This window comes from Pelodiscus sinensis, chromosome 14, assembly GCF_052426305.1.
Source record: "Pelodiscus sinensis isolate ZL-2025 chromosome 14, ASM5242630v1, whole genome shotgun sequence".
In the NCBI taxonomy this organism is placed as follows: Eukaryota; Metazoa; Chordata; order Testudines; family Trionychidae; genus Pelodiscus; species Pelodiscus sinensis.
This window is the reverse complement of record NC_143065.1, coordinates 21513425-21537138: the sequence shown is the minus strand read 5'-3', so window position 1 is coordinate 21537138 and position 23714 is coordinate 21513425. Positions and strand designations below refer to the sequence as shown.

Genomic DNA, 23714 nt, shown 5'->3' with positions numbered 1-23714 from the left:
TTGCTGTGCACTATGGTTTGGCAAATCCATGAAGGTTTTCAGTAGCACCAGGTGGACTGCACCTCTGAGGCCAGTATGAAAGGCATTGCAGCTGCTGTTAGGCCCAGTAGGTGCTAGCCATGGTGGAGCCAGTGAGCACATAGGCACATGGCTACGCGAAGGGGGATTTTTTTAGGGCTAGCAAGAAAGGGGAAGGCTCCAAATACCGTCCGTATCGTGTCTTGAACTGTCACCTTTCAAGGTGCCACATTGCGTTTCCTGGCTTGGCCCATTCAGGCATCAAATAAAGGGTGAGAGCTCTGCAGACTGGGTATCCAGGATGCCTTTTCCAGGCCATTCTTCCATTAGAGGGACGTAGGTTTCCCGGCTGCCGTGTCTCTCTTTGAGGGGCTTCTCTGCATTGTTCTGCTGTTGTGGCAGCACTTTTTACACTGCTCTTGTCCCAGTTGGGGTGGCAATTAGGTTACAGGAATCCCCCTTTGCAACCATAGCAACTCCTTCTCTTAGGTCTCAATATAGGCCTTTGTCTTTCCGTAGGTTTCAATCTCACTATCTTCTTCCCAGACTAATCTCCAATGTTGGAGGGAGGGTACTTGGCTGCAGTAGTCTTCTTCAGATTCCCCTCCCTTTAAGACCAAGGGTTGGATGTTGGCTCTTCTGTACTAGGTTCTTAGGGGCTGCTGCTTCCAACAAGGCCTCCACAGAGCTGCGGCTCTTGCTGCAGTCTCTGCCATTCACAGCCTGCTCTGCATGTGATTCCCCAACATCCCTGCAACCTGCTTCTTAGCTTTGGTTCCAGTTCCCCATGCAGCAGCTTCTCCAGCTCCTGCTCAGCTTTTTGTTTGTCATCTGGCTCCACACAGCCCTCCTAGCAGCTGATAGGGTCTTCTCTTCCACCTAGGAGTGGGAGGGTTTTGGTCAATGGAGGGGGATTGTGTGATGGGAATAGCCGTTCCTGTTTAGCAGATACATCATGAATGCCCTAAGGATACACATTCAAAATAGGTACATTGTTTCAGTTATCTCAAACATCCGGCATTTAGCCTGCTGTTGTCCTTTAACGCTCCCTAAAAGGCAGAGCAGCTTTGCAGAATCTTTCATCTTTCTCAGTGCAGATGCACAGATACACACAGTGGGGAGTGGAATTGGGAAGGGATGAACATGTGGAGGTGGGATAAGCAGATGTACCTGTGTTCAATGGATATTGCACTATTTGCTTAGCATTGAGAGCAGAGTTTGTGTCTGCCACACAACTGCATGGAGAAGAACTGAAACTATTGGGCAAACTCCTTATTCCTGGTCTCCTGAAGCTGATTTAACTGGCATGGTAGAGTCCTCAGCTGGCTAGTGAAACAAACTTCATGGCCCATTTTTGCCACCAGGATAGTACATAGGGGTTGTAGGAAGGGTCAAGGTCTGTTGCTTTAAGTGTGTATCTCACACAGTTCTATTTTTCATTGGCATCCTAGTCCTGCTTAACCTTGTGCCGCTGATTTCCTGGCCTGTCACCTGTCTCTTAGTCATTCCTGTGCTTTAAAATGTTTGGTCCTAAAACATTTATCAGCTGCTTAGTTTCTTCTTTGGATTCTTTAGGCATTGCCCTCCTAAAAGCCACCTCTGCTTTCAGAGTCCCAGCTCTTTATTTTCCTCTTTCATGCTCTGCTGTACTGTGAAGACCCTGAACCAATTCCACTCATTTCTGTGAGAGTGGCAAATACAGACATGAAGGATGAAATTCCTTTGGGTTTTGCCAGTTAAACAGAGATGGGGCCCAACACACATGTTTTGGTCTAGAACCAGACATGCCTAAAGTTCAAGAGTCTTTAGATCTGACTGTGATTGGATTTTGGCCCATCCCAAAAGCAGTTGCCCTGGCAGAATTGCGGTGACATAAAGATACAATGAGTGACATTTTAAACCTTAAGGTTTCCCAAAGTTCCAGGCAAGTAGGGGAAGCAAAGCTCTGAAATGGGCTTTTTAAAAATGGTTCTTGCAGTAAATTTTGCCAAGTGAAGCCCAGATTTTTCACCCAGGGCAGCGATTGCACATGTCGGCTTTGATTCCATTGCAGCATGGTTCACACTTGCAGGTTGAGTCTTGCACTGGGGCTGAAGCTTTCTCAGGTCCTAGCTATGATTGCAAATCATTGGTACATGTGAAACAGTGACTGTCTCTGCCAGGGGAGGAGTCTATGCCATGATTTCTCTGTGTGATGGAGCACAGGAAGGTATTTTGGTGAGTCATATTTTTGTGAAAACCCTGAAGAATCCCCTTTATCTACCTTCAACCCTCACCCTTTGTGACTTGTGCTCTGCCCACTATCTTCCTGACAGAGAGGGACTAAATGGGATTTTTCTGGGAATTAGTTCCTGCTGCTCCTTATTCTGCCAGAGGCATTGCTGTTGAGAAATATGAGGCACGACTTCCTGCACAGAGACCAAACGTGCTGCTTCTGCACGTGCTGCCTCTCTAGCCCTGTGAGTCCCTGCCATCCGCTGGAATGAGAAACACACGTCTCTTGCATTGCAGCCTGCCAACAGAACAATTCAACTGCATAGATATTGCACATCCATCACTGCTGCAGAGATGTGCTGATTGTCAGGCCCAACCAAAGCAAAATTATATCCGTGATCAAGGACTTTTAACTCCTGAGTTGTCTCCTTTTCCGTGCAGCTTTTGGGGCCGGTCTTTCTCAGTGAAACTGTGTGTGTGCATGTGTTTTACATGTACAAAATTTTAAAATTAGTTACTTTAGAGTAGGATTGCAAAGAAAGCTCATCAGTTCCATTTCCAGAGATTTAAGCATTGCCAGATGGGTTAATTGTAATTATAGCACATCAGAATCCTTTATTGTCTGCCTGAAACTGTTGAGTTTTCACCCAGTAATTAGTTGTATTGATTTTATTTTAACAGCACAATACAGGATTTCTACCACTAACATAGCCCAAGTTAATTAGAAAATACCAGAGTTAATATGTATCTCGGTATAACTCCATTCACATAGGAATGGTCGGATCAGCGAAAATCCTGGTTACGATCTGCTCATCTCTGTTTCCCTTGGTGAGGCTCAGCAACAAAATGATAGTGAGTGGCAAAGTGAAAAGAGACCCCTTCTGTGGAGCGAAGGGACAGGAGTCACAGAAACAGGGGGACAAGAACTGCAGAGAAGTGAAAATAAAATTTAAAAATTGGGGATTTAGAAAACAAACATCTTTGTTTCCTTCCCAATACAATAGAAACCAGAACCCCTCTTTGTGCGGCAACATCATCCAGTGGTTATAGCAGGACATTGGATGTTCAGATACTTCTATTTTATTCCCAGCATTGCAAGTGACTTGTTACATCGAGATGAGCAAGTAAGTAGCTTCACTTCTCAGTGCTTCCGGGACTATTTCCTTGGATAGAAAATGCTCTGTAAGTGTTGTGTACATTATTTTACTTTTCCTTCTTGCATGTTAAGGATTGTGTATCTGAGCCACTCTGGGGGTTGAGTATTTGCCTCATCAGTGAATAGCCCTGTAAACTATTCAGGTTCAAACAATGAAAGGTGCATAATCTCCAGTGAACTGGTCGGGCAAGAAGCAACAATTTCCCGTTCACTTGTACGGAATGCCTTTTAATATATGGTATCTAGTCACCAGTGAGAGACAGGAGGAGAATCTGGGAGTGTAAAATGCATGTCTGTTTCAGTTAAAGTGATGAAACCAGTATTGAGTTTGTATTTTTGAAAATAATTATTTCCTATTATGTATTCTATTAGTGGAAGAAATGAAGTCACTTTTATTCAAAAGGAGAAATATCATTAACTCTATAATCAGGAATTACTTTTTCTTTTCATAAGTTCATCTGTGGTCTTGTGGCAGGCTGATTCTGGGTGCTAAATAGCTCATAGTGCTGATAATAAGACATATGTGGCAGCCCTTCATCTCCAAGCATTCAGTTTGGATGCATGTGTTGCTCCTTTTAATCTAGCCAAAGACTTAGAAGTGCCTTATAAACATTAAAGAAACACATATAAACCTGTGGATGTTCCTACTGTATAGTACTCATTTAAAGGCTGATTATGCTTAGGCACAGAAATGGTCCAAAATTATTCCCTGTCGCAACCATTAGACTACAATGGATCAAATTCAGAAGCGATGATCATGAGAACAGGAACATCCCTACACAATACTTTTAAATTGATGCCCTTATGCCCGATGCAGCCTGGGAGGGGGAGGGGTCTGATGATATTCTAGAGATGTGATATTTATAATCTTCAGCAGCACACTAATGAAATAGTTTTAAAGCAAATTTGAAACTAAGGTCCTGTTCACTAACACAGTAAATTCAGACACTGACAATATACACCCGGGGTGGGCAAATGCCTGTTACATGGCTTCATTACCACTTGAATGGCTCTTACATAGGTTCTATGTGCTGCTCATAGATCTGGCAGACTTCTTCACTTTAAGTTAACTAGATCCTCTCCAGAGGAAGCAGAGTTGCAGAACAGAGATAGAAAGAGCATGGTGGGTGGACATTAAGACTCGGTGGTTCCCCGGAATTTCGGGTGCCCTACGCAACTGTGTATTCTGCATATGCGTAAGGATGGCCCTGCATAGGGGTTCAAGTTACCTGACAGTAGGGGGCTGAAGGAAGACTAAGTTGATATAAAGTTCCAGAGAAGCAGCCGTGTTTGTGTCTCTCAACAAAACAATGAGTTCTGACATACCTCAAAGACTGACAAATTTATTAGGGCAGGCCAGTCCTCACTTACAGACAGCCCCCTAACAAATATTCACTAGCAGCTGCTTGCCACACAACAGAAATGCTAACTAAGGAACCAATCCCTGCAAAAAAACCCGTTGCCCACTCTGCCCACATATCTACCCTAAGGACACCGTCATAGGACCTAACCACATCAGCCATGCCATCAGGGGCTTGTTTACTTGCACATCTACTAATGTGATATTTGCCATCATGTGCAGTGTCCCTCTGCCATGTACATTGGACAAACCAGATTCTTTTTCCAAAAAAAGAACAAATGGACACAAATCAGACATCAAGAATGGTGACATACAAAAAACAGTAGGAGAGCATTTTAACTTCACCGGACACAAAAGAGAAGACTTGAAAGCTGCCATACTTGAGAAAAACAACTTCAGGTGTAAAACTGCTGAGCTGGAATTCATATGAAAACTTGACACCTCCAGAATAGCTCCAAATAGAGATCAGGAATAGCTCTCTCATTACAGCAAGTAAGTTTCCCCTTTAGGTCTTCTCACCTTTTATCAAGTGTTGGAAATGGGCTACATCCACCCTAATTGAATTAGCCTCATTAGCACTGATGTGTAATATTCTTATCTCTGTATGTATGTCTAAACCACTGCCAAACTGAAGCTTCCATTTCATGCACCTGATGAAGTGAGCTACAGTCCACAAAAGTTTATGCCCTAATAAATCTGCTAGTCCAGTAGTGGGGAACCTTTTTTGGGTCAGGGGACTATGACCCATAGAAAAATAAGCAGGGGGCTGCACACAAGTGATAAGCAAAACCACTCCCCATATTCCTCTTGCATACCAGAGCCTAGGGGCTACCTAAGCTAGTAGATTTTGTGCTCTCCAGCCCTGCGGAGAGATTGCAGGGTGGTCATGGGCTCCCCAATCCTGGGGGCAGGGGGGAGTCCCAAGTCTCGGGGGCCAGATCCAGGCAAGCCGGAGCGACATTTGGTCCCTGGGCCTTAGGTTCCCCACCTCTATGCTAGTCTTTAAGATGCCACAGGACTCCTTGTTTTTTACATTGGTGTAATTTACATGTTGCGGGACCAGGTGAAGGTGTAAAACACAAAATACACATTCCTAACTTCCCTTCTCTTGTTGTTTCAGACATGCCCTCAAAAGCTTTAATTATAGCAGAGCAAGTCTTGTATTTTGCAAAGCCAAAGCAAGTGCCTTTAAAAGACACTAGCTTGGAAATCTCATTTGTAGTTATTCCCATCCGCAGTGGAAACATTAGACCTTTAACAGACTGTTGTTTCAGTAACTGACTTTCCACTTCCCACTTTGATATAGTTGTTCCCTGCCAGATCGCAGTAAAGTAGAATTCAGTGCTAATGGCTTGTTCCTGTGGGAGTGCTGCTAAATATTTCTGCCAGGGCCTGAGTGCCCTTAACTACCATTGGAGTTGGTGGGAAATCAACACCTCGTGAAGTACTGGGCCCCTTGCACCATTCTTACTGGCATGGCCTTGCAGATGGCACTTCTACTGCTCTGGGAATGATCCAGAAATGGCCTTGCTCTTTTGAGGTACCTTTCTATCCCTCTGTCTAGGAAAGGGGTCTCTCTCATGCAACAGCTGAGGAAGGATGACAGTGCCTTCAGATTTGTAGTTTTTTCTCAAACAGGCATCCTCCAAAAGTCAAACATTGCAAAAGTCAGATAACTGACCTTATAAAAAGCCTATATGTAACTGAATTGTTTGGCACATTGTGGTGAGTTTGTGTAGATAAATTAGTAAAGGAAAGGGCTTTACCCCTCACCTTTCTAAATTGAAATACAGAATCCAGACTTATGTTGGTTACCATGAAGAACAACATTGTTGTTGTTTTTGTGTTGTGGGGGGAAAGGGAGGGAGATGCAGGCAGAGATTTGGATGACAAACTACAATCTCCTGGTTAATTGCTAACATGGTCAGAACCAGTGGCATACCTAGAAATAGAAATATGGGTGAGCCCCAGTATTGGGGGAGAGGAGCAATCACATTAGCTGGAGTCTCTGTTTGAGACACCCAGGAGCTTGGGGATATCTGCAGGTATCTGTGGACTCACTAATGTGCAGACTGTCTCACCAGTCCTGGAACAGAGGATTTATGTAACAATCAATGCGGGCAGCTGCGTGCTCCAGCCAGCTACCAAAAGTTGCAAAGGCAAACAGGACCTCTTAGACCATGGGCTGTGAGGCTCCCATCCTGGCCCTGCTCTACCCACTCCCCCTCTCTGGGGCACTTCTGGATTTCTAGTTCAAGGCAAAATGGCTTTTGCAGGTTCCACCATCTTGCTGCCTTCGCCCAGCGCTAGGTCTGTGGAAGAATTCTTCCCTGAGCTTAGCTCTCTGTACTGAGGGTTGGGTCAATTTAAGTACACTAGAGGTGTGGATTTTTCACAGCCCCCCTGAGTGACATAGCTGGGTCATCTTAACTTTTTACGGTAGACCCAGCTTAACAGTTGTGCCAATAGAAATATGGATAGAGTCACCAAATCTCAATAATTCAATTGTAATACAGTATTGGGGGTGAAATCCTGACTCCACTGACATCAGTGGCAAAAGTCCCCTTGCCTTCAATGGGGCTACAATTTCATCCTTGCTGTTTATTTCTTGCCCTTCTGTTATTTGCTGTCTTGAAAGTGAAAATGTCAGTGTAGGATTCTGAACCAGATCAGATCAGAAAGCAAAAGGTTTTCGCTATTTCTGACTTCCGCTATAATTGCTGATCCTTCCTTTGTTCCTGGGTTCACTCTGACTACAGCAGATTCTTTTTTGTGGTATCACTAGCAGGAAATTTAATCTACTATCTGCTGATGGATGGGAACATATTCATTGTCCACTAATTCATTCCCAGGTCAAGTACAGAAAGAGGAAGAAAGGTAGCTAGTTAACAGAGGTAAAGCTGGTGGGAAGAGAAAAATATGTTGCCATTCTGATGACACATCCTCACTTAGGCCTGGTCTACACTAGACCAGGAAGGTTGGCTTACTGCACGCAACTCCAGCTATGTAAAATGAGGGAGTCTACCCTCAGATGGCCATGTCTGTAACCTTGGGGTTCTGGATTCTTCACTGCTTCCAACTAGTCCAACAGTGACAGCTGCCAAAAAAACACCTTTCATCTACAGTTGGCCAGAAGACCACATCCCAGCCAAGACAAACCATTGGCCAAAAATGGTTTGCAGTCAAACTTCATGGCCTTCAGGCTAGATTGCTGTAACTCTGTTTAGATGGAAATGAACAGACTGACTTGAAAAAAAATCTAGAACATGGTAGCCCCAGCTTTTTAGGGACACCCATCACCCGGGTGCTATGCTACAGCCACTACATTGACCCCTCCTAGACAAGAGCATCTGATACATTTAAAAGTCATTTTTTGGGAAGAGGGAGAATCCAGCTCACTTGGAATGTTTTTTCCTTCATTGTTCTGTTTTGGAGGCATCATATACTTTGCTAAGTGCCTCTGTTGTTAGAACATAGTGCTCTGCTTATCTATATTAATGAAGGGGATGCAAGGAAAACCATCTTAACAGTGAGGACATAAGATGTTAAACCCACAGAAACAGACCTATCACTCTTCTGTGTGACCAGTAATGATGTTTAGACTAATACAGATCTAGATGAAACTGTTTTGTTTGTTTTGGTTTTTGTTACACTGGGAGTTGCGTGAACCCTCATTGAAACTGGTGAAAAATAGTCTTTCATTCAAGACAAATGTAAAAAGCATTAAACTCTTTAGTGGCATAGATAGTGAAAACCTAGAAGCCACCAGCCACATGCCAGGCCAGTCAGGAGCTGAGCTTTGAGAGTAGAGGCATAGGTGCCAACTCTGTTCGGAAGTGCTGCTGATCAGCTGTAGCATCTGGCCCTTGCTCTCAGATCTGAAAAGGGGATTCACTTTGGGGAGGGCAGAGAGCAGCAAGAGGTAGGCTGGCAGGGGCTAGGGCAGTGGGCAGAATGGGGGTGGGAAGAGGCAGAGTGAGGGGGGGCTCAAGTGAGAGGTGCAGTGTAGGCGGGGCTTCAGCACACCTTGGGGGCTGGAGCACTCTGGGGAAAACTAGAAATCAGCACCTATGTGTTTCATGGGGGGCTGGATGCAAATACCAGCAGTTGGAATCGTTTGTTGCAGCTGTGTGTATGAGCGAGTCAGCAAGAGAGAGAGAAGCAGCAGGGGCACTGGAGTGGCACACAGGAAAAGCATCAGGCACGCTTCAGAGACAGCCAGAGAAGAAGCTAGGGGAGAGAGAGTGAGCTTTAGGGTAGAGGGCTGGCTGGAAAGAGGCTTGGAATTGTGAGCATAGAAATCATCTACTGTTGTTCCATTCCTGCTTTGTTCAGGGGAACAAGACTTAGGGTTGCCAGATGGTTTCAACAAAAATACCGGACACACTTGACATTACATCACAATCTACATTACATCCTATTTAGAAAATACCGGACATTTATATTTTCTCATTTATATTTTCTCAATTTGTTTCCCAAACAGAAAGCTCAAATTCTGGACTGTCCGGTTCAAAACCGGACACCTGGCAACCCTAAAGATTTTGTGTACATTCTAAATAAATAGAATTGCAACAAAGAAATATCTGACTCTACCACCAATTTCTCCTGATGAAAACAATGCACAAGACCCTGAATATTGGCTGTCTGCTCAGGACAAGAGGGGTAACATTATACCTGTATTATTTAAATACACCATTGAACATATGTTGTGTGTGGTTCTTGATAACAAAAAAAAGATTTTCAAAAAAGAAACACAAGGTGGGTTTTAAATTTGGGGGCTTTTTAGGCAATATTGGTGGAAACTGAACGGTTAAAATAACGCCACCTGCTACAGATATGTTCCATTCAGATCTGGGCTCTGAACAATCAATTGCCTAAACTTGTGAGTTCCATGGGAATTGCAATTCTCATGACTGGTACTTCCTGCTCCCCTTAAGCAGCAACTTCCTGGCTGTGTGAATCCGTGCTTGTTCCTACTGTTTCCAGATGAGCGTGACCCCATGTGTTTATTTTGAAAAGCTGTCGGCAAAACTCTGTATTGTTTTTCCATACTGTTAAAGAAAAACCCCCACCTTTTTGTTTGCTGACTTCCCTGTAGCAGCTGGCTCTTGCTCTCAGATCTGAAAAGGATAGTGGGTAAAACTTTCCAAAGCTTAAGTGACTTAGGAGCCTATTTTCAAAAGTGACTTTGGTTCTGTCTGCATGAGGAGCAATGGGTGTGATTCCCATGTTCGTGCACCCACACTCAAGTAAAAATAACAGTGTAGATGAGGTAGCACTGGAAGCAGCAGCAGAAGAATGGCTGAGGCAGGACAAACACAACCTGCCTGAAACCAGTGGTATTGACACGGCACAGCCCAGCTGTTCCTCCGCAGCCTGCTGCTATTTATAACTAGCATAAGCATGTGGATAGAAGCAGGGGAATCCTACGCCTTGCTCCTATTGTAGATTGTTACCCCAGAGACTTGGATAAACAATTGAAATATAGTCCATTTAAGATGTTAAAGTGTCTCTGCACAGAAGCCAGGTTCGACCTGGTATTCTGTATCTGATCACTGGTGTCATTAACAGCCACAAATCAGGCACACAAGAATTTAGGGCCAAACCATATACTGTTGAAGTAAAATGCACAAACATACAAAGAAGCAGCTTTAAGCAACTGGTCCACCTATCCCTGAAGAAAAGAAGATAGAAAGATCCCTATACAACAAAAGGTAAGTATACTTTACAAAGAGGTTTCCGGCGATTCATGCCCACGACCTACAACCTTTCGGCTAATGGTAAGCCTAGAGGGAGGACTGGTGGGGAGATCCCTCATAGTGATTCACTCCTGCTGAAGATGATGCCCAAGAAATCTTGGTCACTGTGTGGTATGGCTCCTCTTGAACCCGAACCCGTCCGATCCTTCGACCACTCTGGTTGATTTGTTAGGTAAGTAGATGAGTATGGTATAAAGAGTATGGTTCACTGGCCCATGCCAATAATCCAGAGACACGAAGAATTCCCTCACACAGGATAGCAATGCAGGGCAAGATCTAGGCCTCAATTAACTCACCATGAACCATAAAGATGACAAGGAAAAAGGGAACGTCATGGGAAAGCAGGGATGACTAGACAAATGAACAGACGGACAGTGACGAGCCCGACCTCTCCTCAGAGCAGAGTTTATAAGCACTCTGAGGTGGGAAAAGACATTAGGAGCTAGGTGCATAGAATGGGGTTGTGTGCAATGCCTGGAAGGGAGGAGTGCATCATTTCGGGCGATGTGCAGCCTACCTGTGCTGAGTGCACAGTTTGAGCCGGGTACACAGACTAAGGAGAGGGGTGCAATGAGATATAGTGATGTGTGCACAATTACTAATTTGGCTTGAAAACATATCTGAAGTAAATTTCCTTACTTAAAATGGAAGCCAGCTAGACTCCATTTTGTCTGCCCACAGGGGCTCTCCTTTAAACTCTCCCTTATGGGGCAACAGATTTAATGTGTGACAGGGTCTACTCTGGAAACATTTGCCAGTATAGCAAAGTTGGTTGGGGGATCATTTTTAATTCTATGTATATATCAGCAAATGCCCTAGTCTTTTGTATTGGCATAAAAGTGCTTGTGTTGGTGCAGCTTAATTCACCTGCTAAATGTCTAGCTAGACCAAGAAAAGCCCTCTTTTCCTGGCATAAACTGTGGCTACACAAAACCAAGGAGGAGTCCTATGGCACTTTAAAAACTTAGGGTATGTCTACATTACAAAGTTAATTCGAACTAACAGCCATTAGTTCGAATTAACTTTCATAGTGTCTATACATGCAAACCGCTAGTTCGAACTTAATTCGAACTAGCGGAGCGCTTAATTCAAACTAGGTAAACCTCATTCTACGAGGACTAACGCCTCGTTCGAATTAAGTAGTTCGAATTAAGGGTTGTGTAGCCACTTAATTCGAACTAGTTGGAGGCTAGCACTCCCCAGCTTTCCCTGGTGGCCACTCTGGGCCAAACCAGGGAAACTTTTCTGCCTCCCTCCCGGCCCTGGAGCACTTAAAGGGGCACGGTCTGGCTACAGTGCTCGTGCCAGTTGCAAGCCTGCCAGCACCCAGCCAGCAGACCCTGCACCTGGCACCCGCTGCCACCCAGTTCTCCGCCTCTTCCCAGGACCAGGCTGGTGGCTCCCAGGAGCCTGCCCGGGGCCACAAGAGGCGGGCGCCCTCCTGGTCTATTGTGGCCGAGTGCAGAGCGGCCCGGTCGGCCGTGAGAATGTGCTGGAGAGCCGAGCACAGAGCGGCCCGGCCGGCTGTGAGTAGTCACTGCAGTGCCGTGCTCAGAGCGGCTCATCGGCCGGCTGTGATCTGCACTTGGCCACATGCTCCAAGCGGCCAGTGGGCCGCACTTTATTCTTTTATAAAAATTTAGTGATGGGCTGCAAAAAATTTTGATTGGGCTGCATGCGGGCTTCCAGACACCTGTTTGACATGCCTGGTCTATAGCATTAACCTATAAGCTTTTGCTTATCAGTTAACCAGTTAATCAACTACTCTGTGACATCCCTACTCAGGACCAGGTGGTTTTTGTTTTAATTTATTGGGAAAATGTACAGAAAAGAGAAACAGCAGCAAAACGTAATGCTGCCACTCAAGTGCAGGAGGCCCCCTATTCGCGACCGCCCAAGTTCTGACCTCCCACACTTGCAACCATTTTTGTAAGTGTGAAAGGGGCTGAAACCCCCTGACTTACGTCCTCTGCCTGCATTTACGTTGGAACATGGTGCCTATCGTAAATGCAGGTTTGAGTTATGACGCCCTCTGATTTGTGATGCTTCCCCCGGAACCAATCGTGTCGCAAGTCGGGAGCCTCCTGTAGTTGAAAGAACCAGAGATGACAAAAGGCCCCTTCCACAAGTGAAAAGCAGTGGGATCCAAATGGAGGGGGAAACACTCTCTAGGTTGGACTGGTATGACCTCACTGGCAGGATAAAGCCTTGACATGAACTTCTTGTTGGCCACGTTCAGCTTGGTGCATAAACTGAAGCATGGCAGCATGAAAGGGAAAGAGAAGGTGTGTCAGAGTCAGAGTGAAAGCACGAGAGAGCTCACTTTTGAGAGTGAATGGATCCAAAATAGCCATTTGTGATTTAGGAGAGCTGTTGAACAGACCTCAAAAGTCATAACACATAGAAACAAACTGCTTTTGTGTCCCAGATTTCTGACATCCCTGTATCTTGTAACCGATAAGGAGGACAGGCTGCTCAAGAGAACTAGTGAAACAGATTCCTAAAATTACAACACTTCTAGAAGGGAAAAACTAGGCTGCTGCTCTGGGCAAAGGAGATGATGTGGCAATTTAACAGAGAGCCACGAGGCTAGGGAAGGTGCAGAGCACTAAGCAAGCACTGCCAAAAACAAACAAAACCACACAGAACAAACATGATGCAGGCACTCAGAAAGGATACAAGACTCTTCCCCTCCCCCGTTTCTGTTGTGTGGCAAGTGTAACCCAGAGGCACTGAGAAGGGAGAGCAGAATCTGCTCAACAGCCTTTGCTAATCAGGGGTTGGCTTTTAGCTCATACAGTGGAGGTTCATGATGTTAGCCCCTGAGGTCCCAGGTTCTATCCCACCTGCCAATGATCTGAGGCTGTTGGCTTTACACAAGCCACTCCCTCTCATGATTTTAAGATGCAGTAATTTTGAGGCATAGGATTAGAAGGCTTTACGCAGCTACCTCCCAGTAATGCTAGGCTCTTTGTCTGCTGAGAACAGAACTGAACCTGTAAGGGCTGATGTTCAGGGATGTCACACACACACCAAAATCAGTAAGCACTGTGGGTGTGCAACTCCTCTGAAAATCTGGCCCAAGGAGTCCGATTGTGCCCACTTTGCCTGCACGTCCATACCTGTCATGCATCTGACGAATTTGGTCTTTGCCCACGGAAGTTTATGCTCCAATACATCTGTTAGTCAATAAGGTGCTACCAGACTCCTTGTTGCTTGTCCATACCTCAGTCATTCTGAGAGCATCACAACTTGGTAAATCCTAGGACTGGGAGAAGCTTTTTTGGTAACCAGCTCCTGGGTCCTTCCCCAGGCCAAAATGTGTGCCACCTCTGCCAATCTGGATGGAGACCACACAAAACACAAAGATTTCAGCAGAGTTCTGCTTTAACTTTGGGTGGTCATTTAAATTCAAAATAGAGCTCAGATGGCACCAACCATGACTAACAAAGCAGGGGGAAGAATTCATGCCAGCCCCTTAAAGCTGACACAGCAATTTCATTCTGCTTCAGCACATTCACCTTTTGAAATCCAGGCTTAAGACCCAACAGTTTTAATAGTATTTAGTATCAATAGAAAGGTGACTGGACTGTGTCATAAGCAACACATTTCCCTCCTCTCCATATAGTTTCCTCTTACAAGTTTTCCGTCAACAAGGCTTTTCTTGCTGGGCAGGGTTCTAATAGAAATTAGGGTTTGTTTGTCTTTCCGAACAAAAGCTGTGCACTCACAGTTAAGGAATGTAGGAGGCTTGCTCGCGATAAACCTAACTGATGGGAAAATGAAACCCTGAAGTACAGGGTAGGGTGTGGCTGATTAGAACAGTTTGAGACAGTGCCCCAATTCTAGCTGGGAGGTAGGTTCAGGGCTGGAGGCTAAGAAATAGTCTGCTTGACCTACTGGGCCCTGCAAAGATCATCAGAGATGGAGGGGAGCTGGGCAGGGAGGAGTAACTGGAAAAGTTAGTGTGCTAATGATTGGAGCAGGTGCTCAAAGGTGAGGATTGCCTGTGAGAGGCTAGGAGAGCTGGTTGGATGGGGAGTCATGGAAAGGGAGGAAGGGATTTTAGGAGCAAAGGCAAGAGAGCTCTAAGGGCATGTCTACACTGCAGCATTATTTTGAAATATCAAGGTGAGCATCCACACAGCAAGCCCATTATTTCAAAATAATTTTGAAATACTAGGCTTCTTATTCCGGAATAATAAATCCTTGTTTCACAAGGAATAACGCATATTTTGAAAGAATAGTGTAGACACTGCAGCTGTATTTATTTGAAATAATTGGCCTCCAGGGCTTCTCACAGCTGCCCTAGTGGCCACTCTGTCCACACCCCTCAGAACTCTGTAGTTTCCCTTCTCCTGCAGCCTTTAAAGCTGCAGCCATAGGAGAAACAGTTTGTGGCACAAGGAAGGTCCTGACAGCCCAGTGCCAGAGCACCCTGCTCTGCCTTCCCTGATGCCATGGAAGACCTTTGCACCCCCGCCGAGCCCTCCACAGCTGCAAGTGATCCAGCAGCCAGCTCCCAAGCTCCTGCTCGGGGGTGGAAAGGAGGGTTCCTGCCTGGTCTGGTGCAGCGATCCTGGATCTCCTTGAGATCTGGGGAGAGGAGGCAAACCTCCAGGATTTCCTCACCAGATGCAGGAATGCGGACGTCTATAGCCAGATGGCTGCCAGCCTGGGCCAGAAGGGCCACATGCGCACCCAGGAGCAGGTGTGCATGAAAATTAAAAAACTCAGGCAGACCTCTGTGCCCCTGCAGGACCGTGCCCACTGTCTAGGCCATAGATGGCCTTGCTCGAGGCACATCACCATCCATTGGCTCAGAGATGACGGCTAGGCTTCATGCACACTGTCGCCTGGGATGACTGCCCTTTTCGCGGTTCTGCACAGCGGAACGAGGTGTGAGTGGGTGCGAGTCATACCTCCCGCTCCAGCCTCCCGATGCTGTGAGACCCGCAGGTGCCAGCAGCGGCCCTAGGAATGCCTGGAGCAGGGACCCACTGCCTGCCAGTGTGCCCTGCAGCACTCTCTTGACTGGCAGGAGCAAGGGTTGGATGTTAACCTGGAGCTGCACTGCATCACCTGGCAGGAGCTGTCACAGCAGGCCCATAGCATGTGCACAGCATATACCACCACTGTCGACTGCCTGATCGCCACCATTGAGTGGTCCGGCAGCCACACCCTGCACCTGCTCTTTCCCAAGTCCCCTCTGCACCCACTCTAGCTACTGCCCCCCAGCTTCTCCTCTAGCTCTCTCCCTGTCCCCGTCGCCCCCGTGGCTGCCAAGGGCCCTGTACACAGGACGGTGGGACTATCCGAGCCAGGTGCTAGTCCCTGCTCTGAGTCCCACCTACACATCCCCTGAGACACAGCTGTAGAGGGGAATCCCTTTAAGCATGAGCCTCAGTTAGCCTCAGACAGCAGCTACAGGAAGTGACTGGTCTACTGATGCTCTGCCCGGAGTGCTTCCCAGGGGGTCTTAAATGCAATTCAGACTCCAATCAATGAGAACGCAATATTTCGATATAGCTGTGCGCTGCTTCGATGGGGATTTGTAGTGTGGATGCGCTATTTTGAAATAGCTATTTCAGTAGTTATTATTCTGAAATAAGCATGGAGTGTAGATGTGTCCTAAGAGTCTATTGGTAATTGTGAAGGAGAGCCTATTTGGGGATGAGGAGACGGGTTGGTGGGAGAAGTAGAGGAAGAAGCCCCACTGTGTTAGTGATCTCCTGTCTTAAAAAGGGGAATGAACCCAAGCTGAAGCCCTAGATTAAAGCACCCCCTCACCTTTGATGAGTCATGACCTGAACTTTGCACTGGAGTCCCATATCCAATATGTTGGAACAAAACCCTGGATCCAAAACCATCTTAACTTGGGAGGTGTTTGAATTTTCATCTGTCTTTGGATCTTGATGAGGGGTTTGTAGAAAGGCCAATCTGGCATGATGCTAAAGAATTGTATGTTCTGAATGTGTAAACATTTTAGTCCTTCATGGTAATGTAAATTGAACATACAGGCCCAATCCTAGTGTGGCTTTTTGGTGTGTTGCATCACTGTCACATTCTGGGCCTAGAGCTAGTGTAAGATACCTATACTCCCAGGGAACCACTCCTGGACTCTTTGGGAGTGTCTAGGTTGAACTCTGTAAATAAAAAAAACTGAATTTTTCTATTCTTCTGTGGGCTGGGGTTGAAAGAAAGGTGTTTTCTGGATCTGGGTCTAAATTTTTGTCTCCTCTTGCCCTGTATTTTTAAGAGGGATAGCTCAGTGGTTTGAGCATTGCCCTGTTAAACCCAGGGTTGTGTGTTCATTCCTTGAGGGGGCCATCTGGGGCAAATCTGTCAGGGATGGTACTTGGTCCTGCCATGAGGGCAGGGGGCTGGACTCGATGACCTCTTAAGGTTCCTTCCAGCTCTATGAGATGGGTATATCTCCATATATGATATTAAACGCTAAATATTAACACTCCTGAACTTGGGGATGTCTGTATTAAAATCTAAATGTATGATACTTCAGGGGAGTTATTTTCCTCCCGTATTCTGAAAGTACACACCTCAGATACATGAATGCAGGGCTTGGAAAGCGAGGACTTGGAAGACTCCACCTGTGGATGGGAGACACAGTGCTCCATACATATGACATGATGTATGCTGATCCAATATACTTGGGCTGTGTGCAGGAGCCAGGACATGCTGATGTCTTAGCTGGGAAGTCTAGGTCAGACTCCATTGTTAAGTTCATAGGGGCAGGGACTTAGTCTTCTTCCATATAGCTGCAAACACCGACAACACTTGACTAGTAATGACCAGCCAGCTGAGCATCAACATTTGGGGCTTAAAACACTAGCTCTATATTCCCAATATGCTCTGGAGACCCAGTTAACAAGTAGGGGCCCAATAAGGTGGGATTCTAGTTCTGCGGTGGGCAATAAGCAGTTCTTGGGCTGGATGTGGTTCACCAGGATTAGCCACTGGTGAGCTGCCATATGCTTTATTTATCTGCATGTCTGGAGGTACAGCTGCTTGCAACTCCCATTGGTTGTAGTCTGCAGGAAGTGGTGTTCCGATCTGTGCTGCTTCTGGCAGCTCCTATTGGCTGAGACTAGGGATCTGGGCCAATGGGAGCTGCACACTGCCGCTCCTGCGGACATACAGGTAAATAAAGCATGTAGTGTCTTACTCGGGGCTAACCCTGGTGAGCCATGTCTGGCCTGCACACCACTTATTGCCCACCCCTGTTCTAGTTACTTGCTATTGCACCTGTCCTGCAAGAACGGAATGCTTAGCAGTTGGGATTTTCTTTAACAGACATTCTGTCGAAGTCTCCCAGGTGGCAGGAATTAGCTCTAGGACAGGTAATCCTATAGGGCTCTGGGAGGGTATCTGGTCTATCTGTAACTTGTGGTTTTATGACATAGGCTTTTGTGCCAAGAGAAGTAAGCAGGATACAAGCCGCATTCACCTTTGCAGTGAATGGGCGCTTGTCCTGCATCAGCAAGGCAGGACTTCAGGCCCATTATGACCACTGTTGACAAAAGCAAGGATAATAAAAAAAATGTGGTAGCAAATAGAATGGCTTGTAGCAAACATAAAACTGAATGAATGGGGAAGGGAGATAATAGAAACAGATTGGGAACATGTGGTATTCTACTCCACATCATGAGAGCAAGGCCATAACTGGATAATCTGGGAAAGACCTGGTCATGGGATAACTAAACTGTGTTTTTCATATAGGAGGAAGATAGTGAATAACACATACTTGTTTTGATTCACAACCAATGGCCTTATTAAATTTCCTCCCGTCTCAGCATGACAAGTATTTATTGAATAAGATCCTATCAAATTTTGATGTATGAACAGACTTTAGACAGCTTCCATTTTAACTTGACAAGGTGATCTAAGGAATGTAGTGTAGTATACTCATACATCCACACCAATGTCAGCTCAGCAGACACAGTGTGAAAAACTGATAGTTTAAGTGCTTTGTAACTATATTCAGCTAGTCCCTAGAAATAGTAAGACACCGAGTCTTCAAAAGCTGCCTGCTATTTTAATCTACTTCTACAAAAACTGGCTTCCCATTTATCTTACTATATATTTTAGAAATGTACATCTGTCTATCCGTCTGTGAGTCCATTTGTTCAAGAAGTCATAAACAGTAAGACCTAGGACCGCCAAATTTGTTATGCAGCTTTCTCTTCTCATAACTTAAAGCAATGTAAAGGTTTGGCTGTGTAAGGAAAAGGGAATGGAATGGGATTGCTTCTCATAAAACCAAACAGAAATGAGACAGAATCACCAAAGCAAGTACAGTCTTCACAATTGACACAAGTGAGCAAATGCTGAAAGAGTTTAAACCAAGATGAGCCAGAAGTATAGGCTGAACTTGGAACAGAACTGCTTCTCAATAAACCTTACAGAAAAGAGATAACAAGGATAAATTTGGAGTAGTGCTCTGTTTTGGCACAGCTAAATCAATGCTTAAGGTTTGAAAACTAGAAGAAAATATTATTGGAAACCAAATTGACTAAGCCCTTTTTTGTTGAAACATAGCAAATGATAACAGTTTAAAGGGCTGAAGAAAAAATACATTTGATGGAATTCCCATTTTAAAAAAATTCTAAAAACAATTCAATTGAATTAAAGAAATCCCAAATAAAAATTAATTTAATAAAAATAACAGTTTTTTAAACTACAATAATTTAAATAAAGCATGTACATGTTCCTTTTATTTAAAAACTTAATTGAGTTAAGGACTCAGGCAACGCTGGGTAAATCTACTAGTTTTCTATTGGCGTCTTATGGCATTTTTAACTGCCTGATTCTGGAATACAATGCATCTATGTAGAGACTTTCGGGGGTTTTGTTTGTTTTAATGTTTCCCTTTGTGTTCATTGGTCATGCTTGTGAGGAACCTCAGAAGGACCCAACAAAGTTAGGTTAACTGTGTAACAGAATGGTAGAGCATTTTCACTGTAGAAAAAGGAAAGGTACTACAATGCACACTGGAAAGCAGAATATAAACGACAGTAATAATGCACAGTGATGAGTTCTGACCTGGCTGTAAAATCTTAAGTTTAGGGAAGGGAGAATTTATTAGGCCTGTCAATCAAGATGATTTCTCAGTGCAAAATAACAAGTCAAAAGGAAAAGTTAGGATGTATTTAAAAGAGACTGGAGAATATATGCAGGCAGTATCATTGTCAATTTTTATATGTCCCTAAACTTCTGACAGAAGCCTAAATTTTGAAGTGTTTGAAGTCCAGAACAGAACTCTGTAGCCCAGACTCATCTCTAATGTTTCTTTTCCTTCAGTGTTGCATTCCACATTAGACACTCCAAATTTCTTTTGTTTTAAAAGACTTTAGAAAAGGAAGAGCGCAAAAATGTTAAGTCTGAAAGAAGTTGTTCGCAAAGAACCAGAGACCCTTTGCCAAGGGGTCTCTCTGTCACAGTAACTTCATACCAAACTTCAAGAGTGTGCAATGAAAGTGAACAAGTCCATATAAACATCACTCATGGGTTGCAAGCAGTGACTTTTTGAATCTGCCATTAATGAGACAAAAAGGCAATGTGTCAGCAGATGTTCATCTGCCATAGGGCACTCTGTCTTGAACATGCTATTGTATTTAATAGCAATTTATGGGGTAATCTTGAACTCCTTGCTTCCAAGAATGTTCCCTGAGCCGGTGGGATTTTTGGTAAAGAGAACAAGAGTGGGCTTTAAATGAGGAAATGTATCACAGGCTTTTTGAAGCACAGAACTTTTATAACTGAGGGAGGGGAGGAGGTGTGTGAGAGACAGGGAGAATCCTGTCTTGCAAAATTGGGGGCAGGATTGAGTACTTAAAAGTCAATTGAAGTCTGCCACTGAAACCAAGGAGAGAAAGCTCTGGCCCTATGTTGTCATGGAATGAATCCTGAGAAATGCTACATACACTCAAATAGATTGAAGGCTAGGATCTTATTATGGCAAATAACCTTATGGGAGTTCCCAAAATCTGACCTTTTCTTTTAAAAAAGCGATTGTGATGACAGTCCCTCCCCTTCTTGCCATGCTCCCCACCCCGCCAGTATCTTGAGTGGCCTTTTAATCATCTGAACAGTACAAGGGGGTGGTAAGTTAGGATTTGAATAGAAATATGAGATAAACCCAGCTGTTCTATTTTAACAACTCTCTCTTTTTATGTCTCTAGATAAGTGCTATGTTAAATGGTTCATAGGCTTTATCGCTTTATATAGTTGGTGCTATAAATAACTACTAGCCTTTTCTGTCTGATCAGCAGTAGTAAGGCTTGCAGTGTTGTGTAACTCAAAACCTAAGCTGAGACCTAAGCAAGAAGAACCCATGCTTCAGAGCATAGCATTCGCCAACTAGCCCCTAATGTCAAAGGTTCACTGTGCCTAAAGTGGAGTCTGGCCTGACCATCAGCTGAAGTGACTGCTTGTTTTCATCTGTTTCATCGAAAATGGCCAAGCAAACAGGACCTGCTTGTGTGGGAAAAGTCAGTATGTACAGATCTCTGGAGCTGGGCATGGTGCCTGGGCTCTGTCTGGAGCTGGGCATGGTGCCTGGCTCTCTGCATCTGACGGTCATGAGTTAAATTTGGAGTGCCACTGGTTACATTAGGATTCAAACGTGTCAAGGGGTTTTCGGGCCAGCTGTAAGTGGGGCTCTTTGTGAAGAGTTAAAAGGTGATCCTAATTGGGTATAGTGGCAACCATAGCACTTGTTCATCCCAGCAAGCCCTTATGCTCTTGGAGTTCATGCTGGAGCACTAAGCTGCCCAGTAATTGCTCCAAAAAAGCATTGCTTTGGGGCACTGAAAATGAACGGATGACATTGTCCCCTCCACACTTCCTTCTTCTGGATGGATGTGGTGCAGCGCAGCCATTTTGCCACTACTAGCACCAGCAAACGGGGGATACTGGAATTAAATATGTAATGTTTCCCCTTTGTTTTATATGGAAAGCCTCACCATGAAGATCCTCAGCACATCACACAAGTGGGCACTAGCCCAGTTTTGCAGAAGAGGAGCTCAAGGTGCAGGCAGGTTAAGTGGACACACAGGAAGTGAGTGGAGCCAGGAATAGAACCATCATTCCTGGGTCTCATCACTAGACAACATTCCCTTGAATTCTGTCCCATCTCTAAAATACCTGTGTTGCGGCATCACTGCTTTGGGCGAATTTGCTTTTCACTGCAATGAAACTAACAGCATTAGCAAGGGACACAAGGCAGAAAGGCATTGTAAAGGAATAGCCAATCCACCTTGACCTTGAAGGGGATATTACCTAGTCCTAGTCCTTTTCAGAAAAGAGATTTCAGTTTCGGACTAAATTAGCAACTTTTTTTTGCAGTTGAAGCCTAAACAATATCCAAGCCCAGGCATCCAGAAATGATCCCATGTAGTACATTACAGTGATGTAATCCACTGTGCCACCTAGCCCAGTTGGAAACAATGTTTGCCCTTGCAAATAATGAAAACTCTTTTGCGATGTTGGCTCTTTACTGGGGTTATAACTGTCACCTGACCCAATCTGTACTTGACAATGATCTTTATCTCTTGTCATGCCTCCACCTTTAAACTACCCATTCTGGAGAGGTTATTTAACCCTTCCCTGCCATGCTTTTAATATGGAATTTTGTTGGCCATCTGTTCTTTTTGCCAGTGCTTACTAATGTCTTCACACTTTTCTTTTTTTAAAAAAGAGGGGAGGCAGAATGGGCAGAAGAGAATAAAAGCCAACATTTCTTTTGCTTCCTACCTGTTGGGAGGTACAGGAAGAGATTAGTGAGGTGATCTGAAAATGTTCTGTGGATTACCCTAATAATTATGTAAATGAATTCTTTGAAAGCTGTACTGCTATTCGTTGCAATAATGACAAACAGAGTTTGGCCCTGAAATACAAACGTCACGGGCATGCATATAATATATACTAGATGAAGAAGATCATTATTCCACAAGATGTAGGAGTAGGCTTCTCTTAAGCCACCTTTGCTCCTAACAGTGTCATAAAAAGCATATGCCCTTGCACGGCTGTGTAATCTCACTGGACCAGCCACTTTCTATATATGGAAAGGGGCGCCACTGCTTCAATGACCTTTTCCCATCTCCTCTCCTTAGCTTTGCTTCTGGACCCCGCAGAGAAGTTGGTGGAGCGTTGGATGCTCCAGAAGCTGGGCTGGTAGGAGGTTCGGCCACTGGGGGGAAGGGGAGGAGTGAGTTGGGGAATGCAAACACATACATTTGACAGAAAAGATGATACATTCTGGGGCTGTGTCTATCCCTTCTGTATTGCACCCTCCCTCTGCAGCTGTGGCTAGGAAACTAAATAGGGAAGATTGTTTTGGGCATGGAAGGTGGGTCCTGAGTCCTTTTCTGTTTTTGGGGGCACAAACCCCACCCTCCTTACAATGATTAATGTGGTAGTGGTGATGAGCAGTTCCCCATGGAGACATCCTTCCTCCCCTCTCATGGGAGATTGAGATCTATATTCTCTGCCTCTCCTTGTTTTCACAATGCCCAGCACTCAGTGCTGGCTTTCAACACACCCATTTTCATTACTTGATTCAGCTGTTTATTTTCAAGATCCATTGAAATGGCACTTGTATGGGGGGTAATATAAGACTGAAAAAGAAGAGGTTCTGGAGAGAGATGTCCTTTGATAATGCAAACTAATACAGCAGCCATAACTTATGCATACTATGCGAGGCACCAAACATAAAATGACGTGGGAATTTTCATGAACAAGACCTGAGGAATGTGACTTACCAAGCGAGGGAGGGAGGAATGGAGTAGTTGTCTATGTGTTTGTGAGAAAACACCCTTGATATGGAATTTGCCTTTGTGCATTTGGAGTTGATGTCGCAATATTAACATATTAACTAGCTTGTAGGATCTGTACTTCGTATACACTCTTGGCTTTTCATGCCGTATGATGATCTGAATATTTTAGTGGGATTGTTTCTTATCATAACTATTCTGCATTTTGTGGCTACTCCTGAGGTTTGTGTCTTGCCTGACACTTTTCAATGTAAAAGGTACTAAACAACTGTTCTGTAAAACCAAGCACTAGCGGTTCAGCCCAGGCTGTCTTGGTTACAGTCTCTCTCCTAACAAATAGAGGAGTTATGTCAAAACCAAGCATGTGATAGGTGGTATGTATACAGAATCACTGGACACCATTATGCAATCGTGAA

At 44.8% G+C, this 23714-nt stretch overlaps 1 long non-coding RNA gene across 6 annotated transcripts in view; it reads right to left on the bottom strand.

The window, feature by feature from the left end:
• The window catches only part of LOC112545051 (uncharacterized), a 68815-nt gene that overhangs the window by 17812 nt on the left and 27289 nt on the right, over positions 1–23714 (bottom strand). The window lies entirely within an intron of this gene.